The following is a 19,781-nucleotide window of genomic DNA, read 5'->3' as shown; positions in this document are numbered from 1 at the left end:
GTGTAACAGTTCCACAATTTTAGGTTTTTCCTTCTAACTTCTCCAAGACACTGGAGACTGAAAGAAATATCAATATACTGATTCAGCAGTCATACTCATTTGTTAAATCCTGTCTTCTCTATTACAATTCCTCCTTCTCCCAACCTTTAAGGGTACTTAGGCTGTGCCCATTCTAATTTTTTCATGTTGAAAAAGGCTGTTGATAATATGGGATAAGGAGATGGAACAAGTTGATGTTCTTGGAGAGGCTGGCCCCTCTGGGTTCCAGGACTTATCTAACCTAGGAACCCATCTGGACATTGTAGGTTTCTGGAAAGTAATCTTAATGCATGAAACTTTTGTCGAATCTCAGGTAAAGCTCTAGGTGTTTTTTTGCATCGACAGGAATGGTTTTGGTTGGAAATAATGCACTCTAAAACAACAGAGGGTCAAATAAAAAAATCACAAGGGAAATAAGGAAGTATCTTGAGGCAGACACAACATACCAAAATTTAGGGGCTTGTTCTAGTTTGCTAGCTGCCGGAATGCAACACACCAGAGACGGATTGACTTTTAATAAAAGGGGATTTATTTTGTTGGTTCTTCAGAGGAAAGGCAGCTAACTTTCCACTGAGGTTCTTTCTTATGTGGAAGGCACAGGATGGTCTCTGCCCTTCCAAGGGCCTGGGCTGAGCTGCAAGTGCTGAGATGAGGAATGCCAAGCTGCTAGGCTGTGCTACCTTGCGATCTCTCATTTAAGCACCAGCCAATTAAGTCAAACATCACTCATTGCAGCAGACACGCCTCCTAGCTGACTGCAGATGTAATTGGCAACAGATGAGGTTGGCTTATGTCCGCAGCAACAAGACTAGGTATGCTCACCTGGCCAAGTTGACAACTGAATCTAACTAACACAGGGCTGAAGAAAAGGTAGTGCTGAGAAGTAAATTTATGGCTTTAATAGTTTACATTAAAAAAAGAAAAAAGATCTCAAATCACAGAGCTAAATTCACAACAGGAAGATCTAGAAAAAGAAGAGCAAACTAAACACAAAGTGAGCAGAAGGAAAGAAATAACAAAGTTTATACAGATAAAAATGAAATAGACAAAATAAAAACAACAGAATTAACAAAAGCAAAAGTTGATTCTTTGAAAAGGTCAATAAAATCAATAAACTTTAGCAAGAGGTGACAATGAAAAAATAGAAAGGATGCAAATAACTAAAATCAGAAATTAAATGGTTTTATTACCAATGACTCCACAGAAATAAAAAGGGTTATAAAAAGGGTTAAGAGGATATAATGTACAATTTTACAATAACAAATTAGATAATCTAGATGAAATTGACAATTTCTCAGGAAAAAAACTATCTACATTGACTCAAGAAGAAATAGAAGTTCTCAACAGATCATTAACAAGTAAAGGGTTGAATCAGTAATCAACAATCTCCCAACATGGAAAGCACAGAACCAGATGACTTCACTGATAAATTTTATCGAACTTTCCAAGAATTAACCACAATCCTGCTCAAAGTCTTGCCAAAAATTGAGGCAGAGGGAGCATTTTTTTAACTTATGCTATGAGGCCAGCATCACCCTAATATTAAAGCTAGATCAAGACCCCACCAGATAAGAAGCTTCAAGACTAATATCCCTTGTAAATATAGATACAAAAATCCTCAAGAAAATACAAGCACACTGAATCCAATAGAACGCTATTAGAATTAAACACCAGGTGCACAGGTGGTTCAATGGTAGAATGCTTGCCTGCCATGCAGGAGACCCAGGTTCCATTCCCAGACCATGTACACCCCCCAAAAAAAGAAAGAACTATACGCCATGATCAAATGTGATTTATCTCAGGAATTACTCAACATAATAAAATCAAGTAATATATCATATTAATAGAAGGAAGGAAAAAAAAACACATGATCATCTCAATTGCCACAGAAAAGGCATCTGACAAAATCCAGTACTGCTTCTTGATGCAAACACTTAGAAAACTAGGAATAGAAAAAGCTTCCTTAAAATGATAAGGGGAATATATGAAAAGTTCACCACTAACATCATACTCAATAGGGAAAGAATGACAGCTTCCTTCTAAGATCTGGAGCAAGACAAGGATGTCCACTGTCACCATTGCTTTTCAACATTGTACTAGAAGTTCTAGCCAGAGCAATTAAGCAATAAAAAGAAATAAAAGGCACCCAAATTGGAAATAAAGAAATAAAACTTATGGACAAGTTCCTAGAAAGGCATGAACAACCAATTTTGACTCAAGAAGAAATAGATGACCTCAACAAACCAATCACAAGTAAAGAAATTGAATCAGTCATTCAAAAGCTTCCCAAAAAGAAAAGTCCAGGACCAGATGGCTTCATATGTGAATTCTACCAAACATTCCAGAAAGAATTAGTACCAACCCTGCTCAAAATCTTCAAAAAAATTGAAATGGAGGGAAAGCTACCTAATTCATTCTATGAAGCCAACATCTCCCTCATACCCAAACCAGATAAAGATATTACAAAAAAAGAAAACTACAGACCAATCTCTCTAATGAATATAGATGCAAAAATTCTCAACAAAATTCTAGCAAATCGAATCCAGCAACACATTAAAAGAATTATACATCATGACCAAGTAGGATTCATCCCAGGTATGCAAGGATGGTTCAACATAAGAAAATCAATTAATGTAATACACCATATCAACAAATCAAAGCAGAAAAATCACATGATCATCTCAATTGATGCAGAGAAGCTATTTGACAAGATTCAACATCATTTCCTGTTGAAAACACTTCAAAGGATAGGAATACAAGGGAACTTATTTAAAATAATAAAGGGAATATATGAAAAACCCACAGCTAATATTATCCTCAATGGGGAAAAATTGAAAACTTTCCCCCTAAGATCAGGAACAAGACAAGGATGTCCACTATCACCATTGTTATTCAACATCGTGTTGGAAGTTCTAGTCAGAGCAATTAGGCAAGAAAAAGAAATACAAGGCATCAAAATTGGAAAGGAAGAAGTAAAACTATCACTGTTTGCAGATGATATGATACGATACATCGAAAACCCTGAAAAATCCACAACAAAACTACTAGAGCTAATAAATGAGTACAGCAAAGTGGCAGGTTACAAGATCAACATTCAAAAATCTGTAGTGTTTCTATACACTAATAATGAACAAGCTGAGGGGGAAATCAAGAAATGAATTCCATTTACAACTGCAACTAAAATAATAAAATACTTAGGAATAAATTTAACTAAAGAGACAAAAGATCTATACAAAGAAAACTACAAGAAACTGTTAAAAGAAATCACAGATGACCTAAATAGATGGAAGGGCATACCGTGTTCATGAATTGGAAGACTAAATATAGTTAAGATGTCAATTCTACCTAAATTGATTTACAGATTCAATGCAATACCAATCAAAATCCCAACAACTTACTTTTCAGAAATAGAAAAACCAATAAGCAAATTTATCTGGAAGGGCAGTGTGCCCCGAATTGCTAAAAGTATCTTGAGGAAAAAAAACAAAGCTGGAGGTCTCACGTTGCCTGACTTTAAGGCATATTTTGAAGCCACAGTGGTCAAAACAGCATGGTACTGGCATAAAGATAGATATATTGACCAATGGAATCAAATAGAGTGCTCAGATATAGACACTCTCATCCATGGACATTTGATCTTTGATACGGCAGCCAAGCCAACTCATTTGGGACAGAACAGTCTCTTCAATAAATGGTGCCTAGAGAACTGGATATCCATATGCAAAAGAATGAAAGAGGACCCGTATCTCACACCCTATACAAAAGTTAACTCAAAATGGATCAGAGATCTAAACATTAGGTCTAAGACTATAAAACAGCTAGAGGAAAATGTAGGGAGATATCTTATGAATCTTATAATTGGAGGCGGTTTTATGGACCTTACACCTAAAGCAAGAGCACTGAAGAAAGAAAGAAAGAAATGGGAGCTCCTCAAAATTAAACACTTTTGTGCATCAAAGAACTTCATCAAGAAAGTAAAAAGACAGCCTACACAATGGGAGACAATATTTGGAAACAACATATCAGATAAAGGTCTAGTATCCAGAATTTATGAAGAGATTGTTCAACTCAACAACAAAAAGACAGCCAACCCAATTACAAAATGGGAAAAAGACTTGAACACACACTTCTCAGAAGAGGAAATACAAATGGCCACAAGGCACATGAAGAGATGCTCAATGTCCCTGGCCATTAGAGAAATGCAAATCAAAACCACAATGAGATATCATCTCACACCCACCAGAATGGCCATTATCAACAAAACAGAAAATGACAAGTGCTGGAAAGGATGTGGAGAAAGAGGCACACTTATCCACTGTTGGTATGAATGTCAAATGGTGCAACCACTGTGGAAGGCAGTTTGGCGATTCCTCAAAAAGATGAAAATAGAATTGCCATATGACCCAGCAATACCATTGCTAGGTATCTACTCAGAGGACTTAAAGGCAAAGACACAAATGTACATTTGCACACCAATGTTTATAGCAGCATTATTTACAATTGCAAGGAGATGGAAACAGCCAAAATATCCATCAACAGATGGGTGGCTAAACAAACTGTGGTATATACATACGATGGAATATTATGCAGCTCTAAGACAGAATAAACTTATGAAGTATGTAACAACATGGATGGACCTTGAGAACATTATGCTGAGTGAGACTAGCCAAAAATTAAAGGGCAAATACTGTATGGTCTCACTGATATGAACTGACATTAATAAATAAACTTGGAATATGTCGTTGGTAACAGAGACCATCAGGAGATAGAAATAGGGTAAGATAGTGGGTAATTGGAGCTGAAGGGATACAGACTTGCAGCAGGACTGCATACAAAAACTCAGAAATGGACAGCACAATACTACCTAACTGTAATGTAATTAAGTTAAAACACTGAATGAAGCTGCATGTGAGAATGATAGAGGGAGGAGGGCTGGGGACATAAGTGAAATCAGAAAGAAAGATAGAAGTTAAAGATCGAGATGGTATAATCTAGGAATGCCTAGAGTGTATAATAATAGTGAAATGTACAATGTACAAATTTTAAAAATGTTTTGACATGAAGAAGAACAAAGGAACGTCATTATTGCAGGGTGCTGAAAATAGATGATAATTAATACTTTAAAATGTCACCTTGTGTGTGAGACTAAAGCAAAAAATGTTTATTTGTTAGAAAATTTAGATTTTAACTAGAGCATTTCCTAATATAACTCATGTAGATAGTTTGATTGAATGTCATAAGTACTTGGAATCTCAAGTAGCACATGAGGTTTTGTTGGTTTGTCCAGAGTGATCCCCCGATGAATCCCAGAATGATTTGATCAGTGACTGGAAAAGTATTTGCAAGCCCCCTTCGGTGAATGGTGAGAGTGGGGAGAAATTCAACTTCCCCAAGTTGAATTCTTGATATTCTCACAAGCAGTGTGGACAACCAAAGCTTTAGGCTGAGCCCCCAGTCTTGGGGTTTGTTCACATGAAACTTGAACCCACAAAGGATAGGTCAACTCTACTTAAAATTTGGGCCTAAGAGTCACCCCCAAGAGAGCCTCTTTTGTTGCTCAGATGTGGCCCCTCTTTCCAGCCAACACAACGAGCAGTCTCGCCGCCCTCCCCTTCTCTGTGTGGGACATGACTCCCAGGGGTGTGGACCTTCCTGGCAGCGGGGAACAGGGATCCTGAAATGAGCTGAGACTCAGCATCAAGGGACTGAGAAAAACCCTAGAATGAGCTGAGAATTAACATCAAGAGACTGAGAGAAACTTCTCGACCAAAAGGGGGAAGAGTAAAATGAGATAAAGTGTCAATGGCTGAGAGATTCCAGGCAGAGTTGAGAGGTTATCCTGGAGGTTATTCTTACGCATTGGGTAGATATCACCTTGTTGTTCAGGAGGTAGTGGAGAGACTGGAGAGAATTGCTTGAAAGTGTAGTGCAGTGTTCCAGTAGCCATGTTTCTTGATGATGATTGAACAATGATATAGCTTTCACAATGAGACTCTGTGAATGTGAAAACCTTATGTCTGATGCTCCTTTTAGCTATTATATCAACAGAAGAGTAAAACATATGGAATAAATAATAGGGGGAACAAATGTTAAAATAAATTCAGTTTGAAATAGTGGTAAATGAAAGCGAGGGGTAAGGAGTATGGTACGTATAGTTTTTTTTTTTCTCCATTATCATTTTATTTCTTTTTCTGTTGTCTTTTTATTTCTTTTTCTAAATCGATGCAAATGTACTAAGAAATGATGAATATGCAACTATGTGATGATATTAAGAATTACTGATTGTATATGTAGAATTGAATGATATCTAAAATTAATAAAATTTTTATTAATTTTGTAATTAATAAAGAAGTGTAAAAAAATGGAACTTTTCCTATTTTCAGATGACATGATCTTATATAGAGAAAATCTTCAAAAATCACAACAAAACTACTAAAGCTAATAAATGAATTCAGCAAACTGGAAAGGTACAAGATCAACCTGCAAAAATCAGTACCGTTCATTACTAGTGTATAATAACAAACAATGTGAAATGGAAATATAGGAAAACATTCCTTTTGCTAAAATAATCAAATATCTAGGAATAAATTTAACCAAGAATGTAAAAGACTTGTAAACAGAAGGGTATGAAACATTGCTAAAAAAAATCAAAGAAGACCTACATAAATGTTGGGACATTCTCTGTTCAAAGATTAGAAAATGAAATATTGTTAAGATGCCAATTCTATGCCAACCAATTTAATCATTCCCAATTAAAATTCCAACCGTTTTCTTTGCAGAAATAGAAAAGCCAATCATCAAATTTATATGGAAAGGTAAAAGGCCCTGAATAGCCAAAAACATTACAAAAAAGAAGAACAAATTGGAGGTCTCACACTTCCCTATTTTAAAACTTACTTCAAAGGTATAGTAATGAAGCAGCATGGTACACACAAGGGAAGACATATATTCCAATGGACAGGAATTAAGAATTAAGAAAGAAACTATTACAACTATGGCCAATTGATTTTTGACAATGGTGCCAAGTCCATGCCATAGAAATAGAATAGCTCTTCAACAAATGATGTTGAGAAATCTGGACATACATAAGCAAAACAATGAAGGTGAATTCTTACCTCACACTACCTACAAAGATTATCTCAAAATGGATAAAATACCTAATATAAGAAACAAAGCTATTAAACTCCAGAAGAATATTAAGCAGATAATCAAAAAGTATGGGCAAAGTCCCCTGAGGGAGAGGAGAAAGAATATGGAACTATTAAACCTTACCATCAGGGAATCCCCTGATACTGTGTCAAATTTTAGGGATATCCAATTCAATAGGCCATGCCATCAATCATGAGACTTAATCTTGTGAAGCTTGTGTAGGCAGTGGAGAAGGTTAGACTACCTATAGGCATGCCTAAGAGTTACTTTTGGAGGGCCTCTTTTGTTGCTCAGATGAGGCCTCAATCCCTCTAAGCACAACTCTGCAAGTTAAATCATTGCACTCCCCCGCCTTACATGGGACATGACTTCCAGGGGTGAAAGTCTCCATGGCAATGTGGGAGATGACTTCCAGGGAGGAATCCAGATCTGGTACCGTGGGATCAACAATTATATCCTGACCAAAAGGGGGAAAAGTGTAATTAAAGTATCAATGGCAGAGAGAGTTCAAATAGAGTCGAGAGCCTACTCTGGAGGTGGCTCTTATGCAAGCTTCAGGTGGACCTTGCTACCTATCATAATCTGCCAACCACCAACCAGAATCATTCCAGGCAATCCAAAAGAACACATAGAACAATTTATAAGATTCCACAAGGGTTCCAGGCACTAGAGTAACTTTCCAGAAACCTACAGCCTCCAGATGGGTCCCTGGTCCAGATAAATCCTGGCACCTACCTAGCCCAGACTCTCCAGAACATCAGATAGTTCCATCTCCCTACCCCATTTTAGTGACAGACTCTTCCAATATCAAAAATTTAGAATTGCCATATCCCAAATAACCTCAAAGAAGAGGATGGAAATATCAAAGGTGATGGTGGAATTATACATAAAAGATAGGACTTAAAAAATGAATGTGAATGCTGAATCATTAAATTGATATCTCTTTTAGTCTCCACTATTTTAGAGCAGCTAGAAGTAAAAACCTACAATTGTGAAATTGTAACCCATGTAAAAGTATGAAATATGTTCCACAACTAAATTGTGGTGCTGTGCTTGGAAATTTATAGCTTTTTTGTATATATATTATTGTTCACAAAGAAAAGAAGGAAATAGAGTCAAGAGGCTACTCTGGAGGTGGCTCTTATGCAAGCTTCAGGTGGACTTTGATACCTATCATAACCTGCCAACCACCAACCAGGACCATTGCAGCCAATCCTAAAGAACACCTAGGGCAATATATAAGATTCCACAAGGGTTCCAGGCACTAGAATAACTTTCCAGAAACCTACAACCTCCAGATGGATCCCTGGTCCAGATAAGTCCTGACATCTAGCCCAGCCTCTCCAGAACTTCAGATAGTTCTGTCTCCCCACCCCATATTAATGAAAGACCCTTCCAATATCAAAAATTTAGGATTGCTATAGCCCAAACAAGCCCAAAGAGAGGGATGAAAAGATCAAAGGTGATGGTGGAATTATGCATATAAGATAGGACTTAACAAATGAATATGAATGCTGAATCATTAAATTGATATCTTTTTTAGTCTCCAGTAATTTAGAGCAACTAGAAGTAAAAATATAAAATTGTGAAATTGTAACCCATGTCAAAGTCTGAAATATGTTCTACGACTAATTGTAGTGCTGTGCTTTGAAGTTTATAGCTTTTTTGTGTATATGTTATGTTCACAATAAAAAGAAGGGTAAAAAAGTCAATTGTGATGATAAAAAAGTATTTAAGCCCTCTGACCTCCTATATTCTGGAGCAGCTAGAAGGAAAAATATGAGAGGTTCATATAATAACACACAACAAACTCTCGGGATCTGTCCTGTAAACACTTTTTGAAGAGTGTTTTGAAAACTATTGCTCTTTTATTTCTTTGCTTTGTATATAAGTTGTACTATACAAAAAAAAGTTTAAAAAAAAAGCAACTAGAAGTAGGCTTCCATATGACCCAGCAATTACATTCTGGGGCACTTATTCCAGAGAAATGAAGACTTATTATCATGACGGAACTTGTACACAAACATTCCTAGCAGCTTTATTGTAATAACCAAAATCTGAGAATCTGCTCAAATGCCCTTCTGTGGGTAAACAGTCAAACAAACTGCATTATGTTGATGCCAGGGACTACTTCCCAGTATTAAAAAGGAATTGGATTAACATGAAAAAATAAGAATGGGCATAGCCCAAATATCCCTAAAGAGTAGGAGAAAGCAGAGGTGATGGTGGAATTATACAGAGAATGTTGGGTTTAACAAATGAGTATGTGTGCTGAATCACTATATTGATATTTATTTTAAGCCTCCAGTACCTTATAGCAGCTATAAATAAAAATCTAAAACTGTAGAATTTGTAATCCATACCAAACTCTGAAACCTGTTCTACAACTAATTGGTTTCAATGTACTTTGAAATTTATTGCTTTTAGTATATGTTATTTAAACAGGAGTATAACAGAAAAGGTAGAATTTAACAAATGAGTATGACTACTGTTTCATTTTATTGATATTTCTGTCTTGGAGCAGGTAGAAGAAAAAACAAAAATTCGTGGAACTGTAAACATACCTGTATTAGTTAGGGTTCTCTAGAGAAACAGAATCAACAGGAAATATCCATAAATATAAAATTTATAAAAGTGCCTCACACAGCCGTGGGAATGTAGAGTCCAAAATCTGTAGGGCAGGCTGTGAAGCTGATGACTCCAATGGAGGGTCTGGATGAACTCCACAGGAGAGGCTTATTGGCTGAAGCAGGAAGGTCCTGTCTCTTCTGAATCCTCCTTTAAAAAGGCTTCCAGTGATTAGATTAAGCATCACTCATTAAAGAAGACACTCCCCTTGGCTGATTACAAATGGAATCAGCTTTGGATGCAGCTGATGTGATCATGAATTAATTCTGGGAAATATCCTCATAGTAACAGACAGGCCAGCACTTGCTGAACAAGACAAACAGGAACCACCACCTAAACATGAACTTGGCCAATTTGACACATGAACCTGACCATGACAGTCTACCCCTTGTCAACTTGGCAGCTATACACATCACCTTAAACCATACCTGATTTCTAAATAGAAAACAATAAAAGACACATTTTCCCTCTCACCTAGCAATATTCAACTGCCCAGCATATAACCAGAAAAGCATTAAATCTCCCCAGAAGAGGGTGCAAGTACTTGCATAATATCCATTCTTAAACCTGATATCTTACAACTTAGCATAACATGAACAACAGCATTACAGTCCTCATTTCTGTAACTGGTCACGTGATCGTAGTTCATATTTATCGCTACCTTCTTCCATTACCCATTCCATGTTTCCTTTACCCTCAGCAAGCACTTCAGTTGGCCTTGGTTCTTTGCCTGGTGGGGTGACCCAAACCTTCATTCCTGAAGTTTCAGAGTCATTGGTATTCCTGCCTGGATTGGGTTGTTGCAGTTTTCCATTGCTTTTAATCACAAGGCATGGTAGTATTAAAAGACACCCAGGAATCTCCTATATTCCAGGAAAACTCTTCTTTACCTCTATTATGCAGTTGCAGTTTTCTTTCTCCCGATAGTCGGGGTCAATCACCCTGGCCAGTAATGTAATCCCCTTCTTGGCTGGTTGATCTAGGGGCATGAGTAGCCCAAAGTGACCAGGTGGCAGTCTTAGATTCCAGTTCAATGGAATCATTGTAGTTTCTCTTGCTGGAAACACTCCCCCTCTTGGAACTAAAACCTGCAGACCAGCAGAGCTCAAGCACGGATAGGAAGCAAAAATTTTCCTAGTCGATAACTAGGGGTAATAGTGAGTGGTACCACTCCCATTTAAACCCCTTGGTTCCTGAACCCATGGATCCTGGCTATGAGAGAAACAGAACCATACAGCAGATGCTGATTCAGAGCATACTCAGTTCCCTGGAGAACATTACCCCAGCCCTTCAAGGTATCACCACTTAGTTGGTATCATAATTGAATTTTCAAAAGGCCATTCCACATTCTATCAATCCAGCTGCTTCTGGATGATGGGGAACATGGTAAGACCAGACAATTCCATGATCATTTGCCCATTCCTGCACTTCATTTGCTGTGAAGTGTACTTCTTGATCAGAAGCAATAGTGTGTGGAATACCATGACGATGGATAAGGCATTCTGTGAGCCCAGGGATGGTAGTTTTCGCAGAAGTATTGTGTGCAGGGAAAGCAAACCCATATCCAGAGTATGTGTCTATTCCAGTTAGAACAAATCACTGCCCCTTCCATGAAGGGAGTGGTCCATGGTCCTTCCACCATGTAGCCAGCTGGTCACCACAGGGAATGGTGCCATATTGGAGATTGAGTGTGGGTCTCTGCTGCTGGCAGATTGGGCACTTAGCAGTGGCTGTAGCCAGGTCAGCCTTGGTAAGTGGAAGTCCATGTTGCTGAGCCCATGCATAACCTCCATCCCTACCACCATGACCACTTTGTTCATAAGCCCATTGTGTAATAACAGGAGTTGCTGGGGAAAGAGGCTGGCTGGTATCCACAGAACGGGTCATCTTGTCCACTTGATTATTAAAACCTTCCTCTGCTGAAGTCACCCTCTGGTGTGCATTCACATGGGGTGCAAATATCTTCACGTTTCTAGCCCATTCAGAAAGGTCTATCCACATACCTCTTCCCCAGACCTCTTTGTTACCAATTTTTCAACTATGGTCTTTCCAAGTCCCTTACCATCCAGCCAAACCATTAGCAATAGCCCATGAGTCAGTATACAAATGCACCTCTGGACAGTTCTCCTTCCAATCAAAATGAGCAACCAGGTGCACGTCTCGAAGTTCTGCCCTCTGGGAGGATTTCCCCTCACCACTGTCTTTCAAGGACACCCCAGAAAGAGGTTGTAGTGCTGCAGATTTTCACTTTTGGGTAGTACCTGCATATCATGCTGAACCATCTGTAAACCAGGCCCGAGTTTTCTCTTCCTCAGTCAATTCACTGTAAGGAACTCCCCAAGAGGCCATAGCTCTGATCTGGGAAAGAGAAGGTAATGCGGCAGGATTGGAGACAGTGGGCATTGGGCCACTTTCTCATGTAACTTACTTGTGCCTTCATGACCTGCTCTGGCTCTATCTCGTATATACCATTTCCATTTTACAATAGAGTGCTGCTGTACACACCCAACTTTATGGCTTGGTGGGTCAGACAATACCCAGTTCATGATAAGCAACTCAGGTCTCATGGTAACTTGGTGGCCCATGGTTAAGTGCTCAGTCTCTACTGAGGCCCAATAGCAAGCCAGAAGCTGTTTCTCAAAAGGAGAGTAGTTATCTCCAGCAGATGGCAAGGGTTTGCTCCAAAATCCTAAGGGTCTGCATTGTGATTCTCCTATAGGGGCCTGCCAAAGGCTCCAGACAGCAACTCTATTTGCCACTGACACTTCCAGCACCATTGGATCTGCTGGATCATATGGTCCAAGTGGCAGAGCAGCTTGTGCAGCAGCCTGGACCTGTTGCAGAGCCTCCTTTTGTTCAGGTCCCCACTCAAAATTAGCAGCTAATCTGGTCACTCAATAAATGGGCCGGGGTAGCACACTCAAATGAGGAATATGTTGTTGCCAAAATCCAAAAAGACCAACTAGGTATTGTGTCTCTTTTTTTGTCATAGGAGGTGCCAGAGGCAGCAACTTATCCTTCACCTTAGAAGGGATATCTCAACGTGCTCCATACCACTGGACACCTAGAAATTTCACTGAAGTGGAAGACCAGTGTATTTTTGTGGATTTATCTCCCATTCTCTGACACGCAATGCCTTACCAATAAGTATAGAGTAGTTGCTACTTCCTGCTCACTAGGTCCAATCAACATATCATCAATATAATGGACCAGTGTGATGTCTTGTGGGAGGGAGAAATGATCAAGCTTCCTGCAGACAAGATTATAACATAGGGCTAGAGAGTTTATATACCCCTGAGGTAGGAGAATGAAAGTATATTGCTGACCTTGCCAGCTGAAAGCAAACTGTTTCTGGTGGTCCTTACTAACAGCTATTGAGAATAAAGCATTTGCCAGATCAATAGTTGCATACGAGGTACCAGGGGATGTATTAATTTGCTCAAGCAATGATACCTCATCTGGAACAGCAGCTGCAATTGGAGTTACCACCTTGTTGAGTTTATGATAATCCACTGTCATCCTCCAAGACCCACCTGTTTTCTGCACAGGTCAAATAGAAGAGTTGAATGGGGATGTGGTAGGAATCACCACCCCTACATCCTTCAAGTCCTTAAGAGTGGCAGCAATCTTTGCAATTCCTCCAGGAATCTGGTATTGCTTCTGATTTACTATTTGCCAGGTAGGGGCAGTTCTAGTGGCTTCCACTTAGCCTTTTCCACCATAATAGCCCTCACTCCATGAGTTAGAGAGCGAATGTGGGGATTCTGCCAGTTGTTCAGTATGTCTATTCCAATTATACAGTCTGGAACTGGGGAAATAACAAAAGAATGGGTCCGGGGGTCCACTGGACCCACTGTGAGGTGGACCTGAGCTAAAACTTCATCAATCACCTGACCTCCCTAAGCCCCCACTCTTGCTGGTGGACCAGAGTGATGTTTTGGGTCCCCTGGAATTAATGTCACTTCTGAACCAGTGTCTAATATTCCTCGAAATATCTGATAATTTCCTTTTCTGTAATGCACAGTTACCCTGGTAAAAAAACTGTTGGTCTCCTTGGCAAAAGCTTGGAGGAAGATTAACCGTATAAATTTGTGGCAGTGTAACAGGGTTGGGGCTCTGGGTCTGTAAACCATCTCAAGTCTGGAAATTGACTAGGGGCCATGACTTTCCACAAAACTCCATAAAGGTGTCAAAAACATTATCCCTCAGAGCCTGGCTTCATACAAGTGAAGCATTAGAAATACCGGATGGTGATATTTTGACTATCTCTTTTGCCAGCTCACCCCATGGATTGGCAGTATCATTCTTATTATAGGAATCAGAGTCTTTAGTGCCTTTGAGTCTAGTCAGAGTAGAAACGAATCATAAAAATCAATTTTTAAGATTCTTTTTCTTAAGAACCACTCCTGGTACCAAGCTGTATTAGTTAGGGTTCTCTAGAGAAACAGAACCAACAGGAAATATCTGAAAATATAAAGTTTATAAAAATGTCTCACATAACCATGGGAATGTAGAGTCCAGAATCTGTAGGGCAGGCTGTGAATCTAACAACTCTGATGGAGTGTCTGGATGAACTCCACAGGAGAGGCTACCAGCCAAAACAGGAAGAGAAGAGAGCCTGTCTCTTCTGAATCCTCCTTAAAAGGCTTCCAGTGATTAGATTAAGCATCAGTCATTGCAGAAGACACTCCCCTTGGCTGATTACAAGTGGAATCAGCTGTGGATGCAGCCAGCATGATCATGATTTAATTCTATGAAATGTCCTCATAACAACAGACAGGCCAGCATTTGCCCAACCAGACAAACAGGTACCACCACCTGGCCAAGTTGACATGAATCTGACCATGACAATACCAAACTTTAAAATCTGTTCTATAACTACTTGTCAAAATGTGCTTGGAAGTTTATACCTTTTTTTATATAGGATATATTTCACAATAAAAAAAGTTAAAAAAAATACTCCAGAAGAAAACATAGTGAAGGATCTTTTGACCATTGGCCAACCAACGGTTTTTAGCCTTTACATCCAAAGTACAAGGAACAAAATAAAAAGTATAGAAATGGGATTTGATCAAACTTAAAAACTTTTTTGCATCAAAGGGATGATTTTTAACAATTAGAGCTGGAGACATCACTATGAACTCATGTTTAGCTTAATAAAGATACAGATGGCTACATATAAAATATTTACAGAAATGTGTATATTCACAGATTAATATATATATATGTTTTAGTTTCCTAGGCTGCTCAAAGCAAATACCATGAAATGGGTTGGTTTCAAGCAATAGGAATTTATTGGCTTACAGTTTGAGGCAGTGAGATTTTCCAAATCAAGCTATCATCAAGGTGATGCTTTCTTCCCCAAAACTGGCTGCCAGCAGTCCTTGGCTCCTCTGCCACATGGCAAAGCACATAGCAGCATCTGCTGATTTCTCCTTTCTTTTCCAGATTTCATTGCTTTTAGCTTCTTGCTTTCATGGTTCTCTCCATCTCCCTCTGTATTCATTCTGTTTACAAAGGACCCCAGTAAAAGCATTAAACCCATCCTGAATGAGGTGGGTCACACCTTCACTGAAGTAGCCTCATCAAAAGATCCTACTTACATTGGGTCCATACCCACAGTAATGGATTAGATTTAAGAAAATGCTTTTCTGGGGTACATATGACTTCAAACCACCACAAAATATATATGAGCATACCTCATTTTATTGCTCCTCACAGATATTGCTTTTTTTTTTTTTTAACAAATTGAAGGTTTGTGGCAACACTTCATCAAGCAAGGACATCAGCACCATTTTTACAGTACATGTGCTCACTTCATGTCTCTGTGTCACATTTTGGTAATTCTCGCAATATTTCAAACTTTTAATTATTAATATATCTGTTATGATGATTTGTGATCAGTGATCTTTGATGTTACTATTTAATCATTTTGTGGTGCCACAAACAGCACTCATATGAGATGGCAAATTTAATTGATAAGTGTTATGCATGTTCTGACTGCTCCACAGTCTGGCTATTCTTCTGTCACTCTTCTTCTCCTCCAGCCTCCATATTCCCTGAGATAATTAGGCCAATTAACAAGAAAAAGAAAGAGTCACATATTTCTCACTTTAAATCAAAAGCTAGAAAAGGTTAAGCTTATGGGGAAAGGCATGTCAAAAGGTAAGACAGGTTGAAAGTAGACTTCTTGTGCCAGACAGTCAGCCAAGTTGTGAATGCAAAGGAAAATCTCCTGAAAGAAATTAAAAGTGCTACTCCAGTAAATGCACAAATGATAATAATGTGAAACATCCTTATTGCTGATTTGGAGAATCAGTCCAACATTCCTTTAAACCAAAGCCTAATCCAGAGAAAGGCCCTGACTCTCTTCAATTCTAGGAAGGCTGAGGGAGGTGAGGAAGCTGCATAATAAAAGTTTGAAGCTAGTGGAGGATGATTCATGAGGTCTAAGGAAAGAAGCAGTCTATATAACATAAAAGTACAAGGTGAAGCAGCAAGTGCTGATGTAGAAACAGCATCGAGTTATCCAGAAGATCTAGCTAAGATAATCGGTGAAGATGGCTATGCTAAACAATAAATTTTCAATGTAGACAAAAGAGCCTTATATCAGAAGAAAATGCCATCTAGGACTTTCACAAGCCAGAAAGAAGTCAATGTCTGGCTTCAAAACTTCAAATTGTCCTTTGAAGTTGACTATTGTTAGGAACTAATGCAGCTGGTGACTTTAGGTGGAAGCCAATGCTCATTTACTATTAGAAAATCCTAGGGCCCTTAAGAATCATGCTAAATCTACTCTGCCTGTGCTCTATAAATAGAACAACAGATGACAGCACATCTGTTTGACAGCACATCTGTTTACAACATGGTTTACTGAATAGCTTAAGCCCACTGTTGAGACCTACTGTTCAGAAAAGAAAGATTCCTTTCAAAATATAACTGCTCATTGACTATGCACCTAGTCACTCAAGAGCTCTGATGGTGATGTAAAATGAGATGTTGTTTTCATGCCTGCTAACACAACATCCATTCTGCGGCCCATGGATCAAGGAGTCATTTCAACTTTCAAGTCTTATTATTTAGGAAATATATTTCATAAGATTACAGCTGCCATGGATAGTGATTTGTCTGGTGGATCTGGGCAAAGTCAATTGAAAACCTTCAGTAAAAGATTCACTACTCCAGATTCATTAAAAACATTCTTGATTCATGGGAAGAGGTCAAAATATCAAATTTAACAGGAGTTTGGAAGAAGTTAATTGTAACTCTCATGGATGATTTTGAGAGGTTCAAGGCTTCAATGGAGGAAGTAACTGCAGAAGTGGTAGAAAAGTGAGAGAACTAGAATTGGAAGTGGAGCCTGAAGATGTTACTGGATTGTTGCAATCTCATGGTAAAATTTTAATGGATGAGGAGCTGCTTCTTATAGATGAGCAATGAAAGTGGTTACTTGAGATGGAACCTATTCCCAGTGAGATGCTGTAAACACTGTTGAAATGGCAACAAGGATTTAGAATATTACATAAACATAGCTGAGAAAGCAGCAGATGGTTTGAAAGGATTCATTCCAATTTTGAAAGAAGTTCTACTGTGGGTAAAATGCTATCAAACAGTATGGCTTCTTACAAAGAAATCTTCCACAAAAAGAGCCACTGATGCAGCAAACTTCATTGCTGTCTTATTATAAGAAATTTTCACAGCAACCCTGTGCTGGTCTGAAAGTATTGTGTACCACAGAAAAGTAATGTCCTTTAATCCAGATTCAATATTGTAGGGTGGAACCCTTTGGCTAGATTGTGTCCATGGAGATTGACCTACTCAACTGTGGGTGTGGCCTTTTGATTAGATGGAGATGTGACTCCACTCATTAAAGGTGGATCTTAGTTAGTTTACTAGAGTCCTTTAAAAGGAGAAACGTTTTGGAGAAACCTCAGATCAAGACACCTAAAGAACAGCTGCTTCAGAGCTGACAGAGACACAGACATTTGGAGATGCTTGCAGTACCAATAGAAAGCAAACACATAGACATGGACATCTGGAGATGCAAAGTCCAGCAGAGACTGCCATGTGCCTTCCCACGAGATGCTAAGCAAGCCAGAACCCCAAGTTGTGTCTTGGACGAGATAAGTGAAGGTCCACAGACATTTAGAGAGGAAGCCACTGGAATCAGATGTTGGAAGCAATGGAACTGGGAACAAGGACCAGCAGATGCCAGCCATGTGCCTCCCCAAATCAACCCTTCTTGAGTCAAGGTATCTATCTGGATGCCTTAGTTTGGACATTTTTATGGCCTTAGAACTGTAAACTTGTAACTTAATAAATTTCCTTGGTAAAATCCATTCCATTTCTAGTATATTGTATTCTGGCAGGATTAACGAACTAAAACACATCCCAACCTTCAGCAACCACTACCCTAAGCTGTCAGCATCCATCAACATCAAGAAAGACTCGTGACTAGCTAAAAGATTAAGACTCACAGAAGGTTGAAATGATGGTCAGCATTTTTAGCACTAAAGTATCTTTTATGTTGTGTGTGTGTTTTGCGGGGATGACACTTACTTCAGTTTATTCTCTTGTAGCACTAAAGTATCTTTAAATTCAGGTATGTACATTGTTTTAAAACATAATGTTACTGTACACTTACTAGTCTACAGTATAGTGTAAACATAATTTTTATATGCACTGGGAAACCAAAAAAAATCTTGTGATTCACTTAATTGTGATATTTGCTTTACTGCAATGGCATGGAACTGAACTCACAATATCTCTGAGGTATGCCTGTATTTTCTCTGTCAGCTGAGAGGACCTAGAAACAACACCCTAGGAGAATAAACATATCTAATATCCAGATCTTGGTTTCTAATACCATTCTCAAATAAAAGGAATCAGGGCTTCTTGAAGAAATGGCAGATTACAGGACTAGGGCAGGAAATACACAAGAGCCTAGAGCATATTGTAATGCTAGAAAGTAAGGAAAAGCTAAACACACACATACACAAACACTCACACATGATAATGGGAGCATGTCAAAGGAACACAGGAGCCATCTGAAAGTGCTCACAATGGCTAAAACTAGAAAAATTTGAGTAAAAAAAAAGGATACGTATTGGATTATAACCCATAGTATAAAATAAATATCCATAAATCCATCCTGCTATAAATAAAGTAATAAGTGAGGATGAAGAAACAAATCTCCTTGGCAAGATAATTACAAATAATTTATGTACATACTCAGCCGTCCAGGAGTGGAATCATAACCTCCCACTCCTTAAATGTGGGCTGCACAAGTGACTTCCTTCCAAGTGAGAAAAAGAGTAGCTTTACAAGTGGAGAAACCAATTAATGACACTGAATTGTACACTTAAAATGGTTAAAATGGAAATTTTTGTGTTATATACATGTTATCACAATGCATTTTTAAAAATCTGACCAGAACTCCTCAAAATGTCAAGGAAAATCTGAAAAATTGCCACAGCCAAGAGGAGCCAATGGGACATGATGACTAAAAGTAATGTGAGATCCTACATAGGATCCTGGAACAGAAAAAGGACATTAGATGAAATCTAAGGAAATCTGAATAAAGTATAAACTTTAGTTAATAATTATGTATCATTAATTGTAACCAAAGCACCACACTAAAGTAAGATCTTAATAATAAGGACAACTGATTGTGGGGTATAGAAAAATCTGTGTACTATGTACTCAATCTCTCTACAAATCTAAAACTCTCCTAAAAATAAAGTACCTAAAATTATTTGCTAAGCCAAAAGGTAACAAATTCCATCTCATTGTGGTTCTTATCTGCATTTCCTTGATTAAAGGTAATATTGAACAGTTTTTCATAGGTTTATTGTCCATGCATATTCTTCTTTCGTGATTTTTCTGTTCACGTCCTTTGCCAATTTTTCAACTGAAGTATTTATCTTTTTGTTAATAGATGGTAAGATGAAGGAAATTAACCTTTG

At 38.4% G+C, this 19,781-nt stretch overlaps 1 pseudogene; it reads right to left on the bottom strand.

The window, feature by feature from the left end:
• The window catches only part of LOC143671977 (5'-3' exoribonuclease 2-like), a 29,514-nt pseudogene extending 18,709 nt beyond the window's left edge, over positions 1 to 10,805 (bottom strand).
• Positions 10,806 to 19,781: the final 8,976 nt, after the last annotated feature.

The sequence above is a fragment of the Tamandua tetradactyla genome, chromosome X (genome assembly GCF_023851605.1).
Source record: "Tamandua tetradactyla isolate mTamTet1 chromosome X, mTamTet1.pri, whole genome shotgun sequence".
NCBI classification, from domain to species: Eukaryota; Metazoa; Chordata; class Mammalia; order Pilosa; family Myrmecophagidae; genus Tamandua; species Tamandua tetradactyla.
The sequence above is the reverse complement of the archived record's forward strand: the minus strand, read 5'-3'. Positions and strand labels throughout refer to the sequence as shown.